The sequence below is a fragment of the Neoarius graeffei genome, chromosome 2 (assembly GCF_027579695.1).
Source record: "Neoarius graeffei isolate fNeoGra1 chromosome 2, fNeoGra1.pri, whole genome shotgun sequence".
Classification (NCBI taxonomy): Eukaryota; Metazoa; Chordata; class Actinopteri; order Siluriformes; family Ariidae; genus Neoarius; species Neoarius graeffei.
The window spans coordinates 111,023,162-111,046,055 of NC_083570.1; the positions used below are offsets into that span (position 1 = coordinate 111,023,162).

At 41.3% G+C, this 22,894-nt stretch overlaps 1 protein-coding gene across 1 annotated transcript in view; it reads left to right on the top strand.

Moving 5' to 3' along the window:
• The window catches only part of sncb (synuclein, beta), a 78,557-nt gene that overhangs the window by 1,143 nt on the left and 54,520 nt on the right, over positions 1–22,894 (top strand). The gene's annotated exons all lie outside the window — the stretch shown is intronic.

The following is a 22,894-nucleotide window of genomic DNA, read 5'->3' on the forward strand; positions in this document are numbered from 1 at the left end:
GGCACAAACAAAAAACCACTGAACTTAACTCACAGCATTCCAAAAAGACCTCACTAAAATGCCCTCCACTCACTCATAGCCTTTTTGAAGGCACTTGTCTGGTCTAGAGTATGTACAGCATCTAGAAGGAGCTCACTCTGAATGACTGAGAAAACAGTCGCAGTAAACTTAGGATCTGTAAGGTGGAGTTGAATTGTAATGAAAGATCCAAAGATTTCAGTAAAGTTCATTTATTCCCAAAACAAGCATACTTTGTTGTTTTTTTTCTTGAAACAAGATGAACCGCATTTGACAAATGTCCAAAATGTACTTACTTGTTTTTTTTTAAAAAAAGTTTTATTTTTAAAGGTGCTCCAAATAAGACTTTTTCAAGACATTTTGTCTATACAAGATGTTCAAGATGGACTGTCTAAAAACTAGCCTTTGTAGCTAAATGAGGTTTTGCTTGTTGGGCAATTATGTCTTATAATAAGGGTGGCTAGATGTTTTGACTTGAAAATAGACAAATACACTTCCTAAGATTTTTATTTTTTGCAGTGTAATTAGTTAAGCTCTTTGCTGTTTCCGTAGGGCCGTACTGTTTTACCTCAAAAGAGATGAAAACGGTCCCAAAATGGAGAAAAGCGACCCTCAGGACATCGAAATGATCACATCTCATCTGCATGATATTGTTCTTGTGAGACAGAGGAAAATGCCATGCGCGATAAAAAATTTCAGATGACGTTGCAGTCAGTACCTTTAAGTAAATAAATGTTCAGTAGTAAAAATAAGAATAAATCATTTCAGGATGTGCTGTGATAGAAAAACAATCCACTTTGGTGTGCTGACATGAACGCCGGTTCATCATGCCACCCTGTCATTGATTAATTTCCTATAACAGTACAAAATGCAGTGTTTTATTCCTTACACAGTGTACATAATCATAACAGTTCTCATGGAAGGGAGGTTTTTTTTTTAGAACATCCTGGACCACACCACCAGGTGGCACTCTCGCCCACATTTTCGTTAGTCCTTGTCATTTCCTTTCTCGAAAAAGCACATTGAGCATACCAAATACATCATACATCAGATAAGATTTAGCAAAATTGCTCTTAAGTTTAACCTCAATCTCATCAATAACACAAAAATAACAGATTATTGAAATATCATGGGCGGCATGGTGGTGTAGTGGTTAGCGCTGTCGCCTCACGGCAAGAAGGTCCGGGTTTGAGCCCCGTGGCCGGCGAGGGCCTTTCTGTGCGGAGTTTGCATGTTCTCCCCGTGTCCACGTGGGTTTCCTCCGGGTGCTCCGGTTTCCCCCACAGTCCAAAGACATGCAGGTTAGGTTAACTGGTGGCTCTAAATTGACCGTAGGTGTGAATGTGAGTGTGAATGGTTGTCTGTGTCTATGTGTCAGCCCTGTGATGACCTGGCGACTTGTCCAGGGTGTACCCCGCCTTTCGCCCGTAGTCAGCTGGGATAGGCTCCAGCTTGCCTGCGACCCTGCAGAACAGGATAAAGCGGCTAGAGATAATGAGATGAGATGAGATGAGATGAGATGAAATATCATTACTGTTGTGTAGCTAACCACCGAATTGTAGTTCCATCCATCCAGCCATTATCTGTAGCCACTTACCCTGTCCTCAGGGTCGCAAGCTGGAGCCTCATCTCATCTCATCTCATTATCTCTAGCCGCTTTATCCTGTTCTACAGGGTCGCAGGCAAGCTGGAGCCTATCCCAGCTAACTATGGGCGAGAGGCGGGGTACACCCTGGACAAGTCGCCAGGTTATCGCAGAGCTGACACACAGACACAGACAACCATTCACACTCACGGTCAATTTAGAGCCACCAATTAGCCTAACCTGCATGCCTTTGGGGGAAACCGGAGCACCTGGCGGAAACCCACACGGACACAGGGAGAACATGCAAACTCCACATCAGAAAGGCCCTCATCAGCTGCTGGGCTCGAACCCAGGACTTTCTTGCTGTGAGGCGGCAGTGCTAACCACTACTACACCACCATACCACCCTGAATTGTAGTTCATTTGTTTAATTTATTTATTTATTTTAATTTAAAAAGCACATGAGGACTAGCTTACAAAGCCTTACAGTTTGTCCTGTCACTCATGTTAGTTCTGAGTATTATATTCTGGAGAGTTTGCCTGTGAATGACTCTGCCTCGCCGACCTCACCACATCGTTGCTTTTGCCTCGCCCTTTGGATTGGTGTTATGTTTGGAGAATATTTCCCCTACCTGCCTTTTTCACCCCATTTGGACCTTCTTTTTTGGAACTATTTTTCATAAAGATGGTTTGAGTATCATGCTGAGGACATTTTTATTATTATTACTGTTATTTTAATTTAATAATGACAAAGAATATGATAGTACTATCGTATAATTTTAACATTGCATATAACATTATTGTTATCAACACTGATCATGTCAAAGGATTCTACTGTACGCCAGCAACACAACCATCACACAAATTACACACTCACTGGCCAGTTTATTAGGAACACCCATCCACCTGCTGTTTTCTGCAGTTCTCTAATCAGCCAATCCCTTGACAGCAGCATGATGCATCAATTCATGCAGATACAAATCAAGAGCTTCAGTTCATGTTCACTTCATTCAAACATCAGAACGGGAAAAAAAAAGTGATCTCAAGTATGACTTTCTTTCACTGTGGCATGGGTGTTGGTTTGAGCCAGATGGACTGGTTTAAGTATTTTAGAAAACTGCTGATCTCCTGAGGTTTTCACATATCGGTACAAGAGTCTCTAGAGTTTACACAAAATGGTGCAAAAAACACTGAGTGAGAGAGTGGGAGACAGTTCTGTTGGTGGAAACAAACGCCTTGTTGATGAGAGGTCAGAGGAAAATGGCCAGAGTGAGCAGTTCAAGATGCCAGGAAGAAAATAGTAACTCATATAATCACTCTTTACAACCATGGTGAGCAGAAAAGCATATCAGCATGCAACAGCAGAAGAACACATTGGGTTCCACTTCTGCAGCCAAGAACAGGAATCTTAGAATCAACAACAAGTTCCTATTGAGTATAGACTCAAGAGTTATAATTTGAGACACAAGATTACTGAAAATTTCAGGGAAATGGCTTGTGACATTGTTTGAACACCAGATGGTGACATTTAACAAGAACTTCAATTGTCTCAGTCGAGCACTTGGATGCTCTGAAAAGGCAACAAATGTGTGTTTGGTATGTACTGTATATTTATGTTCATCCTTTCTACTGTAATAGTTATAATTTATGTTATAATGTAGTAGCAATGGTAATATAGCCCAAGACTAATTGTACAAAAGTAATGGTTGTTCAACCAGAAGCCGATTCATAGCCATACATTTCGATGGAGCAGGATGGCATTAATAATGCTGTTGTTTCAAACAAACTAAAGTTGCGAGGATATCCTGTTTGACTCATGCTATGTGCTACTACTGTATCTCATAGAGTAACCCCAGTAATAATGTGAGCGTCAACAAGGCTTGAATAATTTGAACAATCTAACCGTGTACACCAATTTTCAACAAAAGAAGGATGTGTTCAGTTTGGTATAAACGTCAGAGCCGCCCAGCACAGATGAATGGATAAAGAAAAATGAACATCTCTGACACAACACTGCCACCTCACTAAGAATTTTAATAATTTTCAGTAAGTGTGTTTCCTGGAGCTGCTGTCATAGAAGAGGTAATATCATATCATTAACTGTCGTGTACACTTCCTTTTGCTGACTCATAAACAAAACAAAGACATTTGTAGATACTGAGTATGGAGCAGCGTGATTCTTGTCCCAATGGACCTCTATTAGTGCTTGTTTAGTTCTCAATGTTGACCAAATTGATGGAGCATCTACTCCTATCTGTCAAATCGCTGATCACTCAAAACAGATCCTAAGCATTTCAGTGTAATTTAAAATGTATATGTTGACTTTACAAAGATTAACATTTCTTGAAAAGCTGGTAGATGGTTGGGCTCTGCTCCATCTGTATCTATTTACAAGTTTAGTTGCGGATTTAGGTATGGACTACATGGGCAGCATTGGGGGCAGGGGCGGCACGGGGTGCCGGCACAAAAACAACTCATTCCCACATCACGTCAATGATATCATGTCACCATGTGGGTCGGAGTGGTGCCCTAATTCTAGTTTGTGAGCCAGGCAGCCAGGCTACTTCCTGGTCTCCCACTCCAAAGTACAAGATGGGACGGGGCTAGGTTGAACTATGACCTTCCTCCAGGAAGCCTGAGGTAAGGGGAGTAGGGGAATCTATTAAACAGCACACCAAGTTCTAAGCACACTATGAAATGCTCTCAAAGAAACTGCGATTCATTCATAATACTGTAGTTTCAGAGACATAGTGTTACATTTTTCTGCTTTGTGCGAAATCATTAAGAATAATATAAAAGCAGTCTGCACACTACAGAGGTGAACTGGTTTAGTCTTGACTCTCTGTGGACGGTGTTAGGTGAGGTAATGTAGTGATGCTCAAGTGCCAAATCAACACAAATGGATTAGAAAAGGTCTGGGGTCAGCCATCAAGCACCCAGTTTAAGAAAAAGAGTAAAGAAGAAAAGCACAAGAGACAAAGATATGCAGCAATATATATATATATATATATATATATATATCAGGGCTTTGAACCGGAATTTTTTTCCTATTGGTTCGTTCCGCACAGAAACGGAATTTTAACGTTTCCGGTTTTGGGTTCCACCATTAAATAGACGTTCCTGAACCGGTTAGAACAAAAAAAATTTCGTTCCCGGAACGGTTAATTACGTTCCCTGTCAGCTGTTTAACAAATGGCTATAAAATTATGTCTCTGTCTCATCCAGCTTAAGCCAAATGTAGGCTAATTCTATTACAACCTTCATTAAATAAGACAAGAAATAATTCAAAACAATTATTATTTCAAATGTTGGCGATTTGGATTCTCAGTATGTCTTCCCATCTACACAAACAGAAAAAGTGCCAAAAATGAAAGATAATTCGTTTAGTGTGTTACCAAAGGCTAGTCAGGCCCTATCGAGGGCTACCGCATGACGTCACCGCGCCGCGAGATTTTGTTAGGCGCCATATTGGAAGACCAAGTACACATCTATGCAAGTACATGCATACATAAAACAAACTACACCTGAAATGTAGCAAGAGCCGGTTCTGCCCTTATCTGGACCCGGGTGCAACATCGCGCAACCCCCCAAAAAAAACCCACCAGTCTAAATCAGGACAACCATCACATAACTATAACTATAAACATTTTATATCAACTATTTTAACTAAATGGGCTATAATAAATAAGGCTGCAGGCAGCCACGGCGGGCTGCCTCAGAAAAGTAACCATTCAATGACAACTGAAAGCCTGCAGCCACGGCGGGCTGCCTTAAAAAGTAACCATTTGTCCTACCTTAAAACTCGTTTTGCATTTTCTGCCTCCTTTTTTGTATTTTCGACCCTCCGTTTATTTTCTTTCCTTTTCTGAAAACCCGATTTGTGTCCAGACATTTTGTTCTGCTACCAACGAACTAACTCGTCAGGTCTCGTCTCTCGAGCCCGCGATGATTCCCGTGGGAAGGGCAACAACTGATACATTTTTACAAACAGCCAATAGGGAGGTTGCATCGTTCAGGCTCTTCTTTGCTCAGAGACACTCAGTAATGCACTTACTCACTAGTAGTCCACCTTCCCGCTCTCTCCATTCAATCAGCGAACGTCACACAGGAAGTGAACCCCAGCGGGTCATAGAAACTTGCGCAGGAGAAGAATGATTATTTGTAGGCTACAGAAACTTTGAGGAACGAAATAAAAACCGGTATTAACCGGTTACCATTATTTTTAATAAGCGTTTCTGTTCCAGAACATAAAAAAATAATAAAGTTTCTGGTTTCGTTTCTGTTCCATGTGAAATAGAAAAAGTTCCTGGTTTTCGTTTTCGTTCCTTGAACCGGTTCAAAGCCCTGATATATATATATATATATATATATATATATATATATATATATATATATATATATATATATATATATATATATAACACTTGTTTGTTAGCCTATGTTTCTATGTGGCTAATAATGTGTGTAGCCTGCAGCAAAAACCAAAGTACAGTATTATTCTAATAATTCGATTTGCTCTTTTGTATTTATATACAACAATTTGTTTCTATTTGTCATTATGTCTTATTCTTGATATTTATGAGTCTTATTTTTGTACATACTTTTATATTTATATAGTTTTTGTAAATAAATTTTGATCATTTGTTCATTACAAATGTCTGAATGAAAATTATACCTAGTGCAGAAAGGTGCTTTTTTGGCTCTGGGTGGATGAGGGGGAGGTTGGGGGAAGGAGGGCAAGAGGTTGGGGAAGGAGGGCAAGAGGTTGAGAAAAGGAGGGCAAGAGACTGGGGAAGGAGGGCAAGAGGTTGCGGGAAGGAGGGCAAGAGATTGGGGAAGGAGGGCGAGAGGTTGCGGGAAGGAGAGCGAGTGGTTGGGGAAGGGGGGCGAGAGGTTGTGGGAAGGAGGGCAAGAGGTTGGGGAAGGAGGGCAAGTGGTTGGGGGAAGGAGGGTGAGAGGTTGAGGGAAGGAGGGCAAGAGGTTTAGGAAGGAGGGCAAGTGGTTAGGGGAAGGAGGGCAAGTGGTTGGGGGACCAGGGCAAGAGGTTGGGGAAGGAGGGCAAGAGTTTGGAGGAGGAGGGCAAGAGGTTGGGGGAAGGAGGGAAAGAGGTTGAGAAAAGGAGGGCAAGAGACTGGGGAAGGAGGGCAAGAGGTTGCAGGAAGGAGGGCAAGAGATTGGGGAAGGAGGGCAAGAGGTTGCGGGAAGGAGGGCAAGAGATTGGGGAAGGAGGGCGAGAGGTTGTGGGAAGGAGAGCGAGTGGTTGGGGAAGGGGGGCGAGAGGTTGTGGGAAGGAGGGCAAGAGGTTGGGGGAAGGAGGGCAAGAGGTTGGGGGAAGGAAGGCAAGTGGTTGGGGGAAGGAGGGCGAGAGGTTGAGGGAAGGAGGGCAAGAGGTTTAGGAAGGAGGGCAAGTGGTTAGGGGAAGGAGGGCAAGTGGTTGGGGGACCAGGGCAAGAGGTTGGGGAAGGAGGGCAAGAGTTTGGAGGAGGAGGGCAAGAGGTTGGGGGAAGGAGGGAAAGAGGTTGGGGGACCAGGGCAAGTGGTTGGGGGAGGAGCCAAGTGGTTTGGGGGAGGTTGGGCAAGAACCACCACTGGAAAATCTCCAACTGTGTTCACCTCTTTAATCCATCTAATTTGTCTCTTCTGTTCATTTTTTGCCTGAGTTCTCTGTTAATGTATGTCAGTCCTGCATGCCTTGGTGCTTGCACCTAAAGGCATGCCTCAGGCTGCGTGTGCACTGAGTGGGCTACAGCGTGCGCGCCATGAACAAGGCGCACCTGTTTTCTATCAGTGAACTATGTTGGGCTATTTAAGGACTGTGCCGAGGGTGATGCTATGCGAAGTATTACGCTGCATCTAGTGTGCATGCCGAGCCTTGTTTCCCATTCCAGTTGATTTCCTGGTTTCTCGACTCCTGTTCTCGTCCCTAATTCTTGTCTAGCACTTAATGTTTAAATCACACTGTATGATATTGAACACTTCTGCACTTACATCTGCCTCTCTCACGTACTCTGACAGAATACTTTGCCATACTATGGATGTAGCAGATTTGTTTCAATAGGCGATTCCACGCCACTTCTGGGTTTCCCTGTCCCTGCTGCTAACTGCATATTTCTGCCGACATACCGATGCTCACACTCCTATGCCTTACGAGGGAGATTATCACCTGGTTGGATTCCGAATCCAGTGTGGGGTTCCCTATGATGACTTAGAGCCCAAGCCACCCGAACCCATCTAGATAAGCTTTGTATTGACATTCATTTTTGGAAGAGCACGCAGATGGGTAGACCATCTAATTCGGGTGGAACACCCATGCCTTGGTAACTCTCAGACTTTCTTTGCCATGCTCAAGTTTATATACGAAACTTTAGTAAAGGAGGAACCTCTTGAAAATTTTTGGGGAGGGGCAATCAGGCCAGTGGTTGACGCAGCGGAAGAGGCCGTTGCTCTAGAGCGCCTCCTAAAGACAACCACTCCTGAGGCCGACTCAGCTGAGGAGACTGTTGCCCCAGAGCTCCCCCTAGTGGCTGATATAGAGACAGCAGAAGAGGCTGTCTCATTTGAGCTGGCTCCTCAGCCAGAGCCAGCAGCTGTTCCTGTTCCCGCAGCTGTTCTTGTTCCCGCAGCTGTTCCTGTTTCCGTGCCAGCACCTGTTCCTGTTTCCATGTCAGCACTTGTTCCAGCACCAGCGCCTGCTCCCAAGCCAGAGGCAGAGCCAGAGTCAGCACCAGTGCCTGCTCCTGAGCCAGAGGCAAAGCCTGAGCCCAGTCCAGAGTCCTCTACAAAGCCTGAGCCCAGCCAAGAGCCCTCTACAACACCTGAGCCCAGTCCAGGGCCCTCTACGAAGCCTGTGCCCAGCCAAGAGCCCTCTACGAAGTCTGAACCCAGTCCAGAGCCCTCTATGATGCCTGAGCCCAGCCAAGAGCCCTCTATGAGGCCTGAACCCAGTCCAGAGCCCTCTATGACACCTGAGCCCAGTCCAGAGCCCTCTATGATGCCTGAGCCCAGCCAAGAGCCAGAGCCAGAGCCTGAGCCATCTCCAGAGCCCGAGCCAGAGCTCGAGTCCTCGTTGTCCACAGAGCCCGAGTCCTCATTGTCCACAGAGCCCGAGTCCAGCCCAGAGTCCGCATTGTCTTCGTTGTCCCGAGGTCAAGCCTACTCCCAGCCAAGAACCCAAATTGTGTCCAGAGCCTGAGCCCAAACCCCCACCGGGGCCAAGTATTATGGATTTTCATTCCGGGAGGGAGCTCTTAGAGAGGGGGTTCTGTCAGTCCTGCATGCCTTGATGCATGCACCTGAAGGCATGCCTCAGGATGCGTGCATGCCTAGTGGGCTACAGAGTGCCCACTGTGAATAAGGCACATCTGTTTTCTATCAGTGAACTATGTTGGGCTATTTAAGGACTGCGCCGAGGGTAATGCTACGCGAAGTATTACGCCACATCTACTGTGCATACCGAGCCTTGTTTTCCATTCCAGTTGATTTCCTGGTTTCTCGACTCCTGTTCTCGTTCCTAGTTCTCGTCCTCATTTTGCCTCCGATATCCTGTTCACGCCTCGATCGAACGCTTGCCTGTTATCCTGTTTATGGCCTTGCCTGCTGATTCAGACTGTTTGCTATTGTGTGTGTTTCATGCACTTTATGTTTAAATCGCACTGTATGATATTGAACACTTCTGCACTTACATCCGCCTCTTTCATGCACTCTGACAATATATACATTTCCTTCTCAATCAATTTACATTTACACCAATTTATATCCATTCAATTTATTCTATTTCTACCTTTGTTATTGTTTTTAAAATCTTTTTGACTGGCATATTTTGTTGTCTTTGATTTTCTTTTGTTTTAGATGACCTTTCACCCTGGACACAATCTGCAGTGTGTTGTTTCTATTACAATCTTACAACGCTCACTTTTAGTGAAACGACAACTGACCTTTGTTAAAGCAATAATCTATTAGGACTGAGTCCGTTACGAGTCAGCTGTGCGGCTGTAATTACCCATAATTTAGAATAATTAGCCTTGCGGCGCTCAAAGAACATCTGCAGCAGAACAGCTGTGTGGCTTAATGCGACCTATTGAATTTTTTTCTCTTGAAAAACTGACCCTTTTAACATATTGTCGTGTAGTCATGTCAGCTTAAAGGTTGTTTCAATTATTAATGTTCAGAAAACGTTATCTGCTGATTAAAGTTGAATAACATTCATTTTGTGTTATTTCTTCAGTGAGAACTGCGGGAATGAATAACGTTTACGACACTAAGAGAAAAGGTCGGCGTTAGGAGATATATTTTTATAGTGCCAATGTTTTGTAATAAAAATTAAACTCACATTGAGGCCACCTCAGGTGAATTGGATACGGATTAGTTAACATTTAATCACCTTTTATTCCCCATATTAACACGTTCTGGCTGTGGTAAATTGTTAATTACATTTTGCCCTGTTATTCCGGTGTCATTAATTCAAATCCAATTAACAATGCAGCATTCATTAGCATGTAGCAGGTAAGCAGGATTAGAGGGAGATTAATATCAGTCTCTATACTGTTCATCCAAGCAAAATCGATTAATAACTGATGTGAGAAAATTTGCTCTTGCAGGATTTCACTGTTACCCCTTTTCCACCAAATCAGTTCCAGGGCTGGTTCGGGGCCAGTGTGTGATGCAGAACGATGTGACACTCCTTTATAATATGACAGATTTATTCAGGAACTAAACAATAAACCTACAACTTCTGCTAAATACAAAGAAAAACAAATACAATCAGATCATGAAGTCTTAAATTTAAGATCACAATACACTCACCGGCCACTTTAATAGGAACTTGTTCTTGATTCTCAGATCCCTGTTCTTGGCTGCAGGAGTGGAACCCAATGTGGTCTTCTGTTGTTGCATGCTGAAATGCTTTTCTGCTCACCACGGTTGTAAAGAGTGATTATATGGTGTCAACAAGGCGTTTGTTTCCACCCACAGAACTGTCACTCACTCACTCGATGTTTTTTTTTTTTTTCGCACCATTCTGTGTAAACTCTAGAGACTGTTGTATGTGAAAACCCCAGAAGATCAGCAGTTTCTGAAATATTCAAACCTTCAGGCTCCATCTGGCTCAAACCAACACCCATGCCACAGTGAAAGAAAGTCATATTTTGAGACCACAATTTTCCCCATTCTGATGTTTGAACATTGTGAAAGTTAACTGAAGCTCTTGATTGGTATCTGCATGATTTGATGCATCGTGCTGCTCTTAAGGGATTGGCTTATTAAAGAACTGCATCAAACAACAGATGGATGGGTGTTCCTAATAAAGTGGCTGGTCCATTGAAATTATGAAATAGTCTTTATTTGCATTCATAATCGCTGGCTGTGGTACCAGGAGTATATCTAATGTAATATCAGTGCAGGACAGTCCTGCTCCCCACCAGCCAGGTCAATGGCCCCAGAATTCTGCTCAGTTGCACATGTTCTGTTTCCTGTCTACTTCCTGGCTTGCTCACTACCTCACTACCTGGTTTGCCTGATTTGCACATGGTTACTTGACAAAGTCTTGCCATTCTGTGTATTCCCTGATTGCGATTTTTGTGACTTTTTTATTTTAGGTATTTTTCTACCTACCCTGTGTCCTGATCGTTGTTTTGATGATTGATACCAATGCTGTGTCAACTATGATTTTGGGATTGTTATCCAAGAAACACTGCACATGGATCCAAACTCATCAGCAGAGTCTGGTTTGCTTTGTCCATGTTTTCAAATGTCTCTCTATTTGACTTGTCTTTTTTATTGCACTGTATGTAATAGTAGTTGGCCGATGACTGAAAATAAGAAAAAATCAAGAGACAGTGACAGACAAAGAGAGGATTAATAGTCAGAGAAACAACTATGTAGATGATACTACCACCACCATGTTTCACAGCCAGGATGGGGTTTTCAAGGTGATGCGCAGTACTTCATTTAGTTTCTGCCAAACATAGTGATTTGTGCCAAAGTCCATTTCAGTTCAAGTGGTAATAAAATGCAAAAAGGTAGTAAACGCTGCACTTTTTAGCTCATCTGTCCATAAGGCTGATGAGCTGTTGCCATGGCGTGGCATCCATCATCCACAATTCACTTAAATCGTATCTCCTCCGTCAATTCTGCACGGATATCTGTTCTGATTGTTTTGTTTGAAAGAACTCATCACTCCACACAAAACTTAGTTGTTGTTTTGTCAAATTTTTTGCTAATGAGTTACGAATAAGGCCAAAGAAACAAATTTTCCAGGCCTCTCACTAGAATTGTATCTCCACTCTCATTTCTCACCCAATTTCAGTTCTGATTGATGTTTTGGGTAGATCTTCCGTTGAGGAACAAAACTTGGTCGTTTGTTTGTTGATTTTCTTATTGTAAAAAAAATTGTTTACAACTTTGTTTATTTTCAGTTAAATAATGTCTCCTCCCTCAGTTCTCAATGGATTTCAGTTCTGATTGTTTTATTTGAAAGAACTCGACCTTCTGCACAAAACTTGGTCATTGTATTGTCAATTTCTTGCTAACAAATTAGTCATTAGGTCAACTGAACACATTTCCTCCTGACTAGAACTGTATCTCTTCTCTCACTTATCATGTGAATTCAGTTCTGATTTATGTTTTGGGTCAATCTTTCCTCGGGGAACAAAATTTAGTCCTTTGTTGATTTTCTTGTTGTAAACAGTTTGTCGTGGAGGTTGGTCCTCTCTTACATCGTCACATTTCAGTTCTGTTTGATGTTTTGGTAGTCATGGTTGTTTTGATGGCAGGCCAGATGAGCTACTCTGTCCTTGATGTTCTGGTATAACCCCCCGGTTACACAGGCCCCCTGTAAGGCCCCTAAGGGCCCTGTCATTGAGGATTATTTTTCATGGAGTTACTGAAGAATAAGCTGTGAAATTTGGCTGTGAAAATATAAAGAAAGACAAGAAGTCAAAATAATAAATAGATAAAATGTGATTAAAATAAATACTTTGTCACTATACTAATTGGCTGATGTGTGATGAGTAAATCTGATTTCAACAATTACTGTTTCATCCATTATCATGCAGTCAGATGACCACATTGTAGAACATTGAGAAGGGATTCGACTCAAACAAAGAAAATATCCCTGAGAAACACAATTCACAGTTTTTTTTGATACAGTATGATAATATTGAAGGTACGGAAAGTAGAGAGTGTCTCGCTCATTAATCCACATGTCCACAACAACACATTTCACCATGTGATTGAATTCAGATTCATTTAAAATACTGGCATCGGAGTCAGAATGATCCATGGGTTTGTTTTTATGCATGCAAAATGGTGTACAATAAGTGTTTTATTGATTACACAACAGTCAGTGTGTGCTGGGTAAATCAATGAACTGCTGACATGCTGTCAGGTTGTGGATGAGTGATTGAGTAAATATTATGCCTGGTTTCTTCACTGGTATTATTTCACCCCATAGACTGAGTGATGAAACTAATGAAAGATACTGAGATATAGATGATGTTTCTGTCCTGCAAAACACAGAGCTGAACATTTTCTCTGTAGCAGCCTAACCCTCGTTCAGGTTTTAAATATACTGCTTTGTTGTTATTTTTTAAAGTGGCATGTAATAGCAGAGTTCCATACAGTACTTAACAGAATATGGTAACACAACGACCTGATTTTTGATTGTTTTTTGTGATCAAAAACACTTGAACACAGGGAGGTGTGATCAAGCAGAGTTACCAGTAAGTTGGAAGCTGATTATATTCCTATAAGAGAGTGTCACAATGTGTGATATAATCTTTATACCACAGCAATTTGCTAACAAATATATATATATATTTTTTTTATTAGCTCATCCGGCCGACAGGTGATGAGTTTGTCATCATGTGTTGTCCGTCGTCTGTCCAGCGACGTCCACATTTCACGAAAATCACTTCTCTCTCAATACTTCACGGATTTTTATTCTTTTTGGCAGGAAGATAGGGGTACCTAGGGTGCATATAACTTCTACCCGGATTTGCTTAATTACAATTATTAATGAAGTTATGGACTAATTAAGCTTTAATGTGCAGTTCAACAAAAATCGCTTCTTCTCTGTCAATTCCTTGCCATTTTGTAATCTTTCTGGCAAATAGGTCAGCATTCCTAGGGTGTACAGTGGTGCTTGAAAGTTTGTGAACCCTTTAGAATTTTCTATATTTCTGCATAAATATGACCTAAAACATCATCAGATTTTCACACAAGTCCTAAAAGTAATTAAAGAGAACCCAGTTAAACAAATGAGACAAAAAATATTATACTTGGTCATTTATTTATTGAGGAAAATGATCCAATATTACATATCTGTGAGTAGCAAAAGTATGTGAACCTTTGCTTTCAGTATCTGGTGTGACCCCCTTGTGCACCAATAATTGCAACTAAACATTTCCAGTAACTGTTGATCAGTCCTGCACACTGGCTTGGAGGAATTTTAGCCCATTCCTCCATACAGAACAGCTTCAATTCTGGGATGTTGGTGGGTTTCCTCACATGAACTGCTCGCTTCAGGTCCTTCCACAACATTTCGATTAGATTAAGGTCAGGACTTTGAATTGGCCATTCCAAAACATTGACTTTATTCTTCTTTAACCATTCTTGGGTAAAACAAATTGTGTGCTTAGGGCCATTGTCTTGCTGCATGACCCACCCTCTCTTGAGATTCAGTTCATGGACAGATGTCCTGACATTTTCCTTTAGAATTTGCTGGTATAATTCAGAATTCATTGTTCCATCAATGAAGGCAAGCCGTCCTGGCCAAGATGCAGCAAAACAGGCCCAAACCATGATACTGCCACCACCATGTTTCACAGATGGGAGAAGGTTCTTATGCTGGAATGCAGTGTTTTCCTTTCTCCAAACATAATGCTTCTCATTTAAACCAAAGATTTCTATTTTGGTCTCATCCATCCACAAAACATTTTTTCAATAGCCTTCTGGTTTGTTCACGTGATCTTTAGCAAACTATGGTCAAGCAGCAATGTTCTTTTTGGAGAGCAGTGGCTTTCTCCTTGCAACCATGCCATGAACACAATTGTTGTTCAGTGTTCTCCTGATGGTGGACTCATGAACATGAACATTAGCCAATGTGAGAGAGTCCTTCAGTTGCTTAGAAGTTACCCTGGGGTCCTTTGTGACCTCGCCGACTATTACACGCCTTGCTCTTGGAGTGATCTTTGTTGGTCGACCACTCCTGGGGAGGGTAATAATGGTCTTGAATTTCCTCCATTTGTATACAATCTGTCTGACTGTGGATTGGTGGAGTCCAAACTCTTTAGAGATGGTTTTGCCACCTTTTCCAGCCTGATGAGCATCAACAACGCTTTTTCTGAGGTCCTCAGAAATCTCCTTTGTTCGTGCCTTGATGCACTTCCACAAACATGTTGTGAAGATCAGACTTTGATAGAGCCCTGTTCTTTAAATAAACCAGGGTGCCCACTCACACCTGATTGTCATCCCATTGATTGAAAACACCTAACTCTAATTTCACCTTCAAATTACCTGCTAATCCTAGAGGTTCACATACTTTTGCCACTCACAGATATGTAATATTGGATCAAGCTTGTATATAAATATAAATGCAATATAATGTGCAATACCTCTCCTGCTGGACTTCTTTTTTTTTTCTTCTTTTCCCATATCTTATTCTTTTTTTACATTTGATTATGTAAATACTTAATTTAATTTAATTTATCTAGAAGTTTTCTCTATTTTCTATTCTCTGTTTATCCTGTAATGATGCTGCTGGAATTTTAATTTCCCTGAGGGAACCCTCCCAAAGGGATCAATAAAATTCTATCTAATCTAATCTAATCTAATCTAATCTAATCTAATCTAATCTAATCTAATCTATATAGCTTGCAATATTTGTTGCACAAGGTGTACCACTTTAAATCATTTGTTCTGGACTAGACAAGGCTGGAGTGAGCTACACCATCATTACTGGTCTCATTTAAAGAATGTCATACTTTATATCCCTTTATAATTACATTAATCTTGTATAGCAGTTATAAAATTGATTAGATAAACACCGTACAAGGAGACTCAGTAGAGTTTATATTTCCACCAAGCCACATATTATCAACATCAAAATCAAATTACTTGACCCTAGGATAATGCTAAAGCTGTCCACCAAATTTCATCAAAATCCATTCACTACTTTTTGAGTTATGTTGGGAAAAGATAAACAAACAAAAGAAGGAAGCAAAAACATGACTTCCTCCACCAAAATTGGCAGAGATAAAGAGAAAGAAAAACACATCACAGCAAGGAAGTGAATGGGTTTTGTAAATTTCATAAAAAACAAACCATCTATTATCCAATAAAGCATTAAAGAACCACCTTTAAGAAGAGCGTACATATCTACTGGGTACCGTAGGTCTGTGGTATGAATTATGCATTCCTAAAACCGAAAACTGGATCTGGATTTGCATCAAAAGTGAATCAGTTGTTACTTAGCCCATGAGCCACCTTTTCTCCCAATTTCATCCAAATCTGTTCACTACTTTTTGAGTTACATTGAGAACAATCAAACAAATAAACAGACAAAGGTGAAAACGGTAATAAGAGCTAAGTCAATGGCTGGCTATGTTCCAGGCATTTAACTGATACTCTTATCCAGAGCGACATACAATAGACCCAGAGCAACCTGGGGAGCAGTTGGGAGTTCAGTACCTTGCTCAAGGGCACTTCAGCCATTCCTGCTGATCCAGAGAATTGAACCAACAATCTTTTGGCCCCAAAGCTGCTTCTTTAACTATTAGGCCATGGCTTCCCTCATGGCTAAATCAATCACATCTCACGAAAAGGGCTTGTGATGATCTTTACCCTCCTATAGATGACTTGCAACCACGTGATCAAAATGTGCTACATCATGAGCGTCTGCCATGATGGTGGATATACAAAGCAAGTAGGATGGCAGCCGCTGAAAGTGCGTCTGTAAACAATGCTGAATTTTCTCAGTATTACCACGACTTGAACGATCGAGCGAAGATAGACGTGTGTGTGGTTTTGACCCATACTATTTAAAAACATCAGACTTTTCTGAAGATAAGACGCTTCTACCGACCATTGAGTATGAATACAGGTCATTTCATCCAATGCCTTTTCATCCAGTAGTTAAGATATTTTGTCCAAAGCCTTTTTTATACGCACTATCAATTATTTTATATTTCAGGTATTTGTTTGTCCGATAAAAGGAGGAATTCTCAGTGGAATTTGACCGAAGCAAAACACATTTTTGTAAAGCAAATGAGTGCCATAGTACGTGTGCTTCGACACTAAAGAGCAGACTAAGGGGGGTAACCACATCAGCTCGTGCCACTTGCTGACCCTGGGATGAGTTCACTCCCTTGTCATTGCAGGCTGCTCGCTTGCATGTCTATGTTTCCGGCTGGATCATATTAAATCTTTAGGCGCCAAGCAGCGCTCTCGCGGGAGCTTCATTCGTGAACACCAGGCCGAGGCGCGGTCCTATCGACCCGAGACCATGCTCTTTCGAAGGGGGAGGCTTAGAGGGAGGTGCTTGTAAAATTTGGCTTCGCTGTGAGCTCCATTGGCTGAGTTATTTATTTTTAAAGCCGGCTGGATCATGTTAAGTTTATAGGTGCAGTGCAGCGCTCTCGTGGGGGCTTCATTCGTGAACACCGGAATACCTGAAATATAAAACAATTGATATTGCATATGGAAAAGGCTTTGGATGAAATGCCTTAACTATTGGACAAAATGGTCATTGGACAAAGTGTCCTGATCCCCTTGTTTCCTCTCCGTACTAAGCCTCAGAGTTTCCTCGCCCTCTTTCCAAATCATGGATGGAATTCTAAAAAATCGAAACATGCCACAGTCACAAGTATTGTTGTGACCGTAACCATATACAGCACAAAGATGTGGCATAGCTTAAAGAATGCTTAAAGCAGTGGAAAAACAAAGAGCTTCGCACATGTGTGACTATGTTTTGTATAGAATGTCGCTTGATCCTGCATTCATATAACCACCAACATGACTGACATGCGGGTTTCTATTATGCTTTGACTTCACTTGCAAGTCAAGGATGATAGGGGAGAAGTGACTGGTGAGTGGAGATTGGCCGAGATTAAAGGAGAACTGAAGGTAAATGATTTATTCTCAAAATTCTATTTATCTCATTTTATTAAATATAGGAATGCATTTTTGATAGCTATTTTGTCACTGCTATAGCAAGTTATGAGTGTTTGAAATATGCTATGTAATATATCAGTCCATATGTCAAAAGCAATGGCCGTAAACAAGATTCGTTGAAACCTGTGTGAGACATCATAGGACAGAAGTAAAACGTACAGCGGAAATCAAAGTGACCAACATCTGCCAACGTTGTCAAAAGACGCGCGCGCCCTCTTTCGAATGCTGATGTAATCAAGCCGGAAGTTTTGTTTGTTTTGATAGCAATCAGGAAAGTTTGAAAAAAGTAGGCAGTAATCATCATTTAAAATCGTCATTGTGCAATATTTCGTTTGGAAAACAGTTTTCAAAATGGCGGCACTGACACCCGGCTGACACTTCACGTTTCGAAGTTTCGCACAAGTCTCTTGAAGATCGCGCGGATAAGCGACACCTGCCGTGGACCAAACAAACTAAATTCAACATGGCGAAAAACCGAACAGGCCGATAAGTATAATATTTAATTGCAATTAGTTGCCAATACAAGTCACAATATAAGGTTACTAAAACCGAAAAGGTAATTGAATAGCACATTAAGAAATAAAGCAAGTTTAAAAATGACTTCAGTTCTCCTTTAAATTAGGAAGAAAATCATGGAAAAGAAAAAAGAAAGAAAGATAGGAGAAATGTTGTGTGTGTGTGTGTGTGTGTGAAAATCTGAGGTGATCATTTCTGAAGTAGTCATTTCTCAGACCATCCTCCTGTTTGGCGCCAACAAGTCACTGAGATCACATTTTCCCCATTTTGATCTGAACATTCACGCTTAACAAAGCTCCTGATCTCTATCTGTGTGATTGTGTGTCTATTCATAATGAGATCTCATCTCATTATCTCTAGCCGCTTTATCCTGTTCTACAGGGTCGCAGGCAAGCTGGAGCCTATCCCAGCTGACTACAGGCGAAAGGCGGGGTACACCCTGGACAAGTCGCCAGGTCATCACAGGGCTGACACATAGACACAGACAACCATTCACACTCACATTCACACCTACGGTCAATTTAGAGTCACCAGTTAACCTAACCTGCATGTCTTTGGACTGTGGGGGAAACCGGAGCACCCGGAGGAAACCCACGCGGACACGGGGAGAACATGCAAACTCCACACAGAAAGGCCCTCGCCGGCCCCGGGGCTCGAACCCAGGACCTTCTTGCTGTGAGGCGACAGCGCTAACCACTACACCACCGTGCCGCCTTGGTTCAAGTCATATTTATTAAATCGTAAACAACTTGTCGATCTTTCAGGCGTTAAATCTAATATTGAAAATATCACATGTGGAGTGCCGCAAGGATCAATCCTTGGGCCCTTATTGTTCTTAATGTATGTTAACGATGTGGAAATGGCTGTGAAATGTAAGTTATTGTTGTATGCTGATGATTCTGCGTTGTTAATACCTGGTCACAATCTAGTCACTTTACAAAATCAACTTGGTGAAGAATTATCATCTCTTAGTGATTGGCTAGTGGATAGTAGGTTATCTTTACATCTTGGAAAAACTGAATCTGTATTGTTTGGCTCTAAAAGTAACTTGAAGAAAAATTTGAATTTGGACATTGTGTGCAAAGGTATTGAAATCAAATAATACTCGAAAGTTAAATATTTAGGTGCAGATTTGGACCAATCCTTAGATGGAGAGGCAATGGCCAAAAAGGTACTGAGTAAGGCATATGCCAGATTAACATTTTTATGTTGAAAATCAAAATTTTTAGATTTAAGAACCAAGAAACTGTTAGCATCAACACTGGTAGAAAGTCATTATCATTATGCCTGCTCTACTCTAGTTTGACTAAGAAAACAAAAACAAAACTGCAGATTTCTCAGAATAAATTGGTTCGTTTTACTCTAAATTTACAGCCAAGAACATCAATATTTACTGAACACTTCAAAATCTTAGGGTGACTCCCTATCTGATATAGAGTAGAGCATCCATCCATCCATTATCTGTAGCCACTTATCCTGTTCTACAGGGTCGCAGGCAAGCTGGAGCCTATCCCAGCTGACTATGGGCGAAAGGCGGGGTACACCCTGGACAAGTCGCCAGGTTATCGCAGGGCTGACACAGAGACACAGACAACCATTCACACTCACATTCACACCTACGGTCAATTTAGAGTCACCAGTTAACCTAACCTGCTTGTCTTTGGGGGAAAACCAGAGCACACCCACGCAAACATGGGGAGAACATGCAAACTCCACACAGAAAGGCCCTCGCTGGCCACTGGGCTCAAACCCAAGACCTTCTTGCTGTGAGGCAACAGTGCTAACCACTACACCACCCTGCCACCTAAGAGTAGAGCAATTAAAACTAAATCATATGTACAAAGTGCTTGATGGGACATCTCCTAAGTACCTTTCTGACCAAATCCTTTCCATCTCAAGAAGACATCCTCATAATACTTGTTCTAGTCAACATTCGCTTGTCATTCCTCATTTTGGTGCTTTTGGTAAGTTTTCATTTTGTATCACTGGTGCTCAGTGATGGAATAGTCTTCCTTCTACTTTAATCAATTCTAGTCAATCTTTGTTAAATTTTAAGAAAAAAGGTAAGTCTTATATGTAGAATGTTATGACTTCTATTGAGAACAATGATTTTATTTTTTTATTAATTTTCATATATTTTTTATTAGTATTAGGTTTATACAGTGGTGCTTGAAAGTTTGTGAACCCTTTAGAATTTTCTACAGTGGTGCTTGAAAGTTTGTGAACCCTTTAGAATTTTCTATATTTGTGCATAAATATGACTTAAAACATTGTCAGATTTCCACACAAGTCCTAAAGGTAGATCAAGAGAACCCAATTAAACAAATGCGACAAAAATATTATACTTGGTCATTTATTTATTGAGAAAAATGATCCAATATTACATATCTGTGAGTGTATGTGAACCTCTAGGATTAGCAGTTAATTTGAAGGTGAAATTAGAGTCAGGTGTTTTCAATCAATGGGATGACAATCAGGTGTGAGTGGGCATCCTGTTTTATTTAAAGAACAGGGATCTATCAAAGTCTGATCTTCACAACACATGTTTGTGGAAGTGTATCATGGCATGAACAAAGGAGATTTCTGAGGACCTCAGAAAAAGCGTTGTTGATGCTCATCAGGCTGGAAAAGGTTACAAAACCATCTCTAAAGAGTTTGGACTCCACCAATCCACAGTCAGACAGATTGTGTACAAACGGAGGAAATTCAAGACCATTGTTTACCTCCCCAGGAGTGCTCGACCAACAAAGATCACTCCAAGAGCAAGGCGTGTAATAGTCGGTGAGGTCACAAAGGACCCCAGGGTAACTTCTAAACAACTGAAGGCCTCTCTCACATTGGCTAATGTTAATGTTCATGAGTCCACCATCAGGAGAACACTGAACAACAATGGTGTGCATAGCAGGGTTGCAAAGGGAAAGCCACTGCTCTCCAAAAAGAACATTGTTGCTCATCTGCAGTTTGCTAAAGCTCACATGGAAAAGCCAGAAGGCTATTGAAAAAATATTTTGTGGACGGATGAGACTAAAATAGAAATCTTTGGTTTAAATGAGAAGCATTATGTTTGGAGAAAGGAAAACACTGCATTCCAGCATAAGAACCTTATCCCATCTGTGAAACACGGTGGTGGTAGTATCATGGTTTGGGCCTTTTTTGCTGAATCTGGGCCAGAACGGCTTGCCATCATTGATGGAACAATGAATTCTGAATTATACCAGCAAATTCTAAAGGAAAATGTCAGGACATCTGTCCATGAACTGAATCTCAAGAGAAGGTGGGTCATGCAGCAAGACAATGACCCTAAGCACACAAGTCGTTCTACCAAAGAATGGTTAAAGAAGAATAAAGTTAATGTTTTGGAATGGCCAAGTCAAAGTCTTGACCTTAATCCAATCAAAATGTTGTGGAAGGACCTGAAGCGAGCAGTTCATGTGAGGAAACCCACCAACATCCCAGAGTTGAAGCTGTTCTGTATGGAGGAATGGGCTAAAATTCCTCCAAGCCGGTGTGCGGGACTGATCAACAGTTACAGGAAACATTTAGTTGCAGTTATTGCTGCACAAGGGGGTCACACCAGATACTGAAAGCAAAGGTTCACATACTTTTGCCACTCACAGATATGTAATATTTGGATCATTTTCCTCAATAAATAAATGACCAAGTATAATATTTTTGTCTCATTTGTTTAACTGGGTTCTCTTTATCTACTTTTAGGACTTGTGTGAAAATCTGATGATGTTTTAGGTCATATTTATGCAGAAATATAGAAAATTCTAAAGGGTTCACAAACTTTCAAGCACCACTGTATATTTCTGCATAAATATGACCTAAAGCACCATCAGATTTTCACACAAGTCCTAAAAGTAGATAAAGAGAACCCAGTTAAACAAATGATACAAAAATATTATACTTGGTCATTTATTTATTGAGAAAAATGATCTAATATTACATATTTGTAAGTGGCAAAAGTATGTGAACCTCTAGGATTAGCAGTTAATTTGAAGGTGAAATTAGAGTCAGGTGTTTGCAATCAATGGGATGACAATCAGGTGTGAGTGGGCACCCTGTTTTATTTAAAGAACAGGGATCTATCAAAGTCTGATCTTCACAACACATGTTTGTGAAAGTGTATCATGGCATGAACAAAGGAGGTTTCTGAGGACCTCAGAAAAAGCGTTGTTGATGCTCATCAGGCTGGAAAAGGTTACAAAACCATCTCTAAAGAGTTTGGACTCCACCAATCCACAGTCAGACAGATTGTGTACAAATGAAGGAAATTCAAGACCATTGTTACCCTCCCCAGGAGTGGTCGACCAACAAAGATCACTCCAAGAGCAAGCCGTGTTATAGTCAGTGAGGTCACAAAGGACCCCATGGTAACTTCTAAGCAACTGAAGGCCTCTCTCACATTGGCTAATGTTAATCTTCATGAGTCCACCATCAGGAGAACACTGAACAACAATGGTGTGCATGGCCAGGTTGCAAGGAGAAAGCCACTGCTCTACAAAAAGAACATTGCTGCTCATCTGCAGTTTGCTAAAGATCACGTAGACAAGCTAGAAGTCTATTGGAAAGATGTTTTGTGGATGGATGAGACCAAAATAGAAC